This window comes from Artemia sp. Qi Xiang Cuo, chromosome 7, assembly GCF_049724085.1.
Source record: "Artemia sp. Qi Xiang Cuo chromosome 7, ASM4972408v1, whole genome shotgun sequence".
NCBI classification, from domain to species: domain Eukaryota; kingdom Metazoa; phylum Arthropoda; class Branchiopoda; order Anostraca; family Artemiidae; genus Artemia; species Artemia sp. Qi Xiang Cuo.
This window is the reverse complement of record NC_142800.1, coordinates 62,161,894-62,168,452: the sequence shown is the minus strand read 5'-3', so window position 1 is coordinate 62,168,452 and position 6,559 is coordinate 62,161,894.

Below are 6,559 nucleotides of genomic sequence, written 5' to 3'. Positions count from 1 at the left end.
AATCGTGTTAGTTTGTTATGAAAACATTCTATGGCTTCTAGGCATTTCTATTTGAGCGAAAAACTGCACCTCAAACTTTGTGGAACATGCATTTTCTTGCATGAAGCCAAAATAGAATAAAATGTCAAGTTTCGGAGTGTTCTACCACTCTCAAGCCAGTGCCATTGGTATTTTTGAATCCGCATGGTCAATTTAGGGGGTGGAGGGTAGGCTAATTCTCGTAGCAGCCCTATTTCGTCGTGGTATGGTTCACATTTTCAACACCTGGCGTCTGGACTATCATATAATCTACGAAGCATAATACTACCCCGAATCAGTATCAATAAATAAATGAAGCCCAAAACGAACAAAAATTGAAATAAATATTAGATTCAAACTCAAAACGAGCATAAATTAATGTGAGTAGGGTTCAAAACCCCTATGCTTTATAAAAGCCAGAATATAATTTGTACTTTACTGAAAAAAAATTAAAATGAGTCTACTGAAAAAAATTGCATTGTCAATTTAATATACATATGCTGATATTTATTCGCTAAAATCTTAATTAATTTTTGATTTCTTAAAGTTACAAAAGTGAAAATATTTCAAAGAATTGTTTTCAGTAAAGCGCCAATGACGCGGTAGGTTTTAGGCTGGTGCAGTGACACGATACCCAAACTCTTGTTTGTAGTTATTTATGTTCGATTTCAAACTTGATTTGCATATTCAATTTAAGTTTTACTCGTTTTAAGATTTACTTATTTATTTACATTAATATATATTGTATGTTTGTTTGCATTGATTGTTTATTTAATTTCTGTTTGTTTTAAGTTTCATTTATACTTTAATAACAAAATATTTGTTTTCTTTTTAAGCTTGATTTTCATGTTCAATCTAAGCATTACTCGCTTTAAGATCTATTTATACATTTATATTATTACTTGCCGTATGTTTTTTGCTATGATTGTTTATTTAATTTCTGTTCGTTTTGGGTTTCCTTTATTCTTTATAGTAATTTCTGGTCGTTTTGAGTTTGAATTTTAACAGGTATTTGTATCTCCTGAGCTTAAGTTTAAAATGGCCTTTACTTTTCTTTGAAAAACTTATTTTTCGGAAAGTTTTTTTCAATTAATAAATAATAAGATCTATAAATATGATACATCTCGTCATAATCATAATAATAGTCAAAATTATCTTGGTTAGCCAAAAAAACATTAAAAACCAAAAAAGGCTGGGCACGAGGGGCATGGGAGACCATCTCAACATGAGGACACTAAAATAGAGACACACAAACACACAAAATATGATATATTAAGATAAACAATTGTACAGTAATTCAGTTAAGAAGCAATTGAACAGTAGTAAATCTTTTTTAGACGTAGAATGAAATTTTTTGTTCCACCAATACATTGACCCAATATTTTAAGAAAGTTTTAGCAGTAAATGATCAATTTGATTTGAAATAACAAAAGGGAGTCCAGAGAAATTCTTAAATTGCGATATGATGACATCCTCCGTACATTGTAGGCTCACAAAATTTTCATTTTATCAAAAAGAATTTCATGATTTGAAGTTTCAAATGCTTTTCCAAAACATCATAGAAACAGTAGACACAAGGATTTGCTATTTAAGCAAACATTTATTTCTAATAAAAGAACTGCAATTGCTTTTTGGGTCGAATGGCTTGCCCTAGATCGGAAGTGATACTTGATAAAAATAAAAAAAATTCAAAATTATAGAAATCCTTTGTTTTAGAATTATCTCGAATACCTTGGATAATGACAATAAAATTGTAACAGGAAAATAATTGTTTATATCAGCTTTTCACTCTGTTAAGAAATATACCCGAATAAATACAAAAATTGAAAATATAAGTAGTAACCACCTATGGAATTTGCGTAGACATATAGCAATTTCCATGTTATTTGCGTAGACGTATAGCAATTTCTACATTATTCAATAGAAGCTTGACACCTTTTCAAAGAGATTCAGAGCTCCCTCACATTCCGGGCCAACCAGATATGTTTCTAGGCCAACCAGACATGGTCTTATACTTTTGAGGACTTGTCTTTCACTTTGATGAAGGACAAGTTTTTCTGACACAATTTACCAGATTTCTAATTCAAGGTATATACCGGTCCTATAGGGCAATTACATTGGCTTACCACGGGGCAGTCACCTATTACTATAGACGATACAAGACTTGTCAGACATGTTTTTCAAGGTTCAATAGCCAAAACTAGAGATCGTCACATTGCCTATTCAAAGGTAGTGTGCCATTGAAACTGTATCAATTATTTTATTCCAGTTTTTCTAAAACCAGTATTGTCTATAACTTAATTTACGTAGGTTAAACTTCCGATGGTTAAGAAAGCGTAACGGGTAATTAAAGTAGGAGGAATGGGATGCTATAATTAGAATGGTTTTAAGTTGAAAATTGTGACGTAAAAATAACTATATTTGCGAATTTTTTGCGAAAAGGTATTTGCATGAAGGTATTGCGTTGGTTAAGAATGTCTCAGGGGTAATTAAAGAATGAGGAATGGGATGCTTGCATCAACAGTACAAAGAATATGCTCAGATACTTAATAGATTTGACACCTACAAGAGACATTGGTAAAAGGTATTCAATAGCTTAATTGAAAAGTAACGATAGAATGACATTGTGACTTGACCTAGCTTTACCTCGTATTGTCAATTTAAAATAGGATCTAACGTTCCCTTCGTTCCCCCATTTCTGAGGGGCAGGGGAGGGTAGAAGAGGGGGAGGGGGAGTCCATTTTGGAGGTATAACAAATACCATTCATTACGATCGTAGCTCTATGTCGGCTCGTTTTAAATACTTCAGCTTGTCTATTCATTTGTGTTAAATAAAAATCTTGAATCTGGAAAATGAAAAAATAAGTATTTAAACAAAATGTACGATGCTGCTAATTAAAGAATAGTAGGCTACACTCAGAATTGTTTGCATGAGGGTTCAGTTAAAGAGGGTTCACTTGCAAGAGGGTTCAGATGCATGGGGGTTCAGTTGCTTGGGGTTCAGCTACACGAGGATTCAGTTACAATGGAACCCGTGTTTTTTGCAAGCCATTCATACTATACCTCAAATGCATTCAGATATTTTCTTGATCAAACATAATCGTGATTACATCAGATGGTTTTGTAGTGCAGTGATTTGTTACTAGTAGTAGTATTTTCGTGTTTTTTTGAAAGCAATTCATACTATACCTAAAATGCATTCAGATATTTTCTTGATCAAACATAGCCGTGACTGCCTCAGATGGTTTTGTAGTGTAGTGAGTTGTTACTGGTAGTAGTATTCTCGTGTTTTTGCAAGCCATTCATACTATACCTTAATTGCATTCAGATATTTTCTTGATAAAACATAGCCGTGACTACATCAGATTGTTTTGTAGTGCAGTGAGTTGTTACTAGTATTAGTATTTTCTGGTTTTTTTGCAGGCCATTCATACTATACCTTAAATGCATTCAGATATTTTATTTATAAAACATAACCGTTACTTCATCAGATTGTTTTGTAGTGCAGTGATCTGTTACTAGTAGTAGTATTTTCGTCTTTTTTCCAAGCCATTCATACTATACCTTAAATGCATTCAGATATTTTCTTGATAAAACGTAGCCGTGACTACATCAGATGGTTTTGTGGTGCAGTGAGTTGTTACTAATATTAGCAGTTTCGTGTTTTTATTGAGTAGTTGAATTTTCGTGTTTTTTTTTTTTTTTTGCAAGCCAATAATAATATACCTTAAATGCAATCATATATTTTCATGATAAAAAAAAGCCGTGACTACAACATATGGTTTTTTGGTGCAGTGAGCTGTTGCTAGTAGTAGTATGTTCGTGTTTTTGCAAACCATTCATACTATACCTTAAATGCATTCAGATATTTTCTTGAGCAAACATGGCCGTGACTACATCAGATGGTTTTTTAGTGCAGTGAGTTGTTACTAGTAGTAGTATTTTCGTGTTTTTTGCAAGCCATTCATGCTATACCTTAAATGCATTCAGATATTTTCTTGATTAAACATAGCCGTGACTACACCAGATCGTATTGTAGTGCAGTGAGTTGTTACTAGTATTATTATTTTAGTGTTTTTTGCAAGCCATTCATACTATACCTTAAATGCATTCAGATATTTTCTTGATAAAACATAGCCGTGACTACATCAGATGGTTTTGTAGTGCAATGAGTTGTTACTAGTTGTAGTATTTTCGTGTTTTTTGCAAGACAATCATACTATACCTTAAATGCATTCAGATATTTTCTTGATAAAACATAGTCGTGATTACATCAGATGGTTTTGTACTGCCGTGAGTTGTTACTAGTAGTAGTATTTTCGTGTTTTTTGCAAGCCATTCATACTATACTTTAAATGCTTCCTTGGCACCTTTCCAAACGAGCGGGAATTCCCCACTGGTTCCTACACATTGCAAAAAGTGAGCTTCAGATATTTTCTTGATCAAGCATAGCCGTGACTACATCAGATGGTTTTGTAGTGCAGTGAGTTGTTACTAGTAGTAGTATTTTAGTGTTTTTTGCAAGCCATTCATACTAGAAATTAAATGCATTCAGATATTTTATTTATAAAACATATTCGTGACTACATCAGATGGTTTTGTAGTGCAGTGAAGTGTTACAAGTAGTAGTATTTTCGTGTTTTTTGCAAGCCATTCATACTATACCTTAAATGCTTCCTTGGTACCTTTTGGTAGTAACAACTTCCTTGGTACCTACTACTAGTAACAACTCACTGCACTACAAAACCATCTGATGTAGTCACGGCTATGTTTGATCAAGAAAATATCTGAATGCATTTAAGGTGTAGTATGAATGGCTGGCAAAAACACGAAAATACTACTACTAGTAACAACTCACTGCACTACAAAACCATCTGATGTAGTCACGGCTATGTTTTATCAATAAAATATCTGAATGCATTTAAGGTATATTATGAATGTCTTGAAAAAAACACGAAAATACTACTACCAGTAAAAACTCACTGCACTACAAAACCATCTGATGTAGTCACGGCTATGTTTTATCAAGAAAATATCTGAATGCATTTAAGGTATAGTATGAATGGCTTGAAAAAAACACGAAAATACTGCTACTAGTAACAACTCACTGCGCTACAAAACCCTCTGATGTATTCACTGCTTTGATTTATAAAGAAAATATCTGAATTAATTTAAGTTATATCATTAATTGATTGCAAAAAAAACTAAATTACTACTACTAGTAACAAATCACTGCACTAAAAAACCATCTGATGTAGTCACGGCTATGTTTTATCAAGAAAATATCTGAATGCATTTAAGGTATAGTATGAATGGATTGCAAAAAATACAAAAATACTACTACTAGTAACAACTCACTGCACTACAAAACCATCTGATGTAGTCACTGCTATGTTTCATCAAGAAAATATATGAATGCATTTAAGGAATAGTATGAATGACTTTCAAAAAACACGAAAATACTACTACTAGTAACAACTCACTGCATTACAAAACCATCTGACGTAGTCACGGCTATGTTATATCAAGAAAATATCTGAATGCATTTAAGGTATAGTATGAATGGCTTGCAAAAAACACGAAAATACTACTACTAGTAACAACTCACTGCACCACAAAACCAACTGATGTAGTCACGGCTATGTTTTATCAAGAAAAGCCCGAAGAGACACACAAAGCCCAAAGAGACAGACACACTGCCCAAAGAGACACACACAGGATAAAGAGACATACACACAGTCCTACGAGACACACAAAGCCAAAAGAGACACACACACAGCCCAAAGAGACAAAAACGCCAATAGTCCATACAGACACATACAGACAAAAAGATTCAAACGCCCCAAAGAGACACACATAGTCCAAAGAGACACACACGACCTCTAAGAGACACTAACAGCCAAAAGAAAGACACACAGACCAAAATGACTCAAACAGCCCAATTAACTGAACCCTCGTGCAACTGAACCCTCCATGTAACTGACCCCCTGTATAACCGAAACCCTGTACAACTGAACCCTCGTGCTACTGAGATTTCTCATAGGTCACTGGGCTAATTTGGCTTTTGTGTGCGCCCCATTGTTTTTGTGTGGGTTCCATTGTAACTGAATCCTCGTGTAGCTGAACCCCAAGCAACTGAACCCCCATGCATCTGAACCCTCTTGCAAGTGAACCCTCTTTAACTGAACCCTCATGCAAAAAATTCTGAGTGTAGCCTACTATTTTTTAATTAGCAGCATCGTACATTTTGTTTAAATACTTATTTTTTCATTTTCCAGATTCAAGATTTTTATTTAACACAAATGAATAGACAAGCTGAAGTATTTAAAACGAGCCAACATAGAGCTACGATCGCAATGAATGGTACTTTTTATACCTCCAAAATTGACTCCCCCTTCCCCTCTCCTACCCTCCCCTGCCCCTCAGAAATGGGGGAACGAAGGGAACGTTAGATCCTATTTTAAATTGACAATACGAGGTAAAGCTAGGTCAAGTCACAATGTCATTCTATCGTTACTTTTCAATTAAGCTATTGACAAAA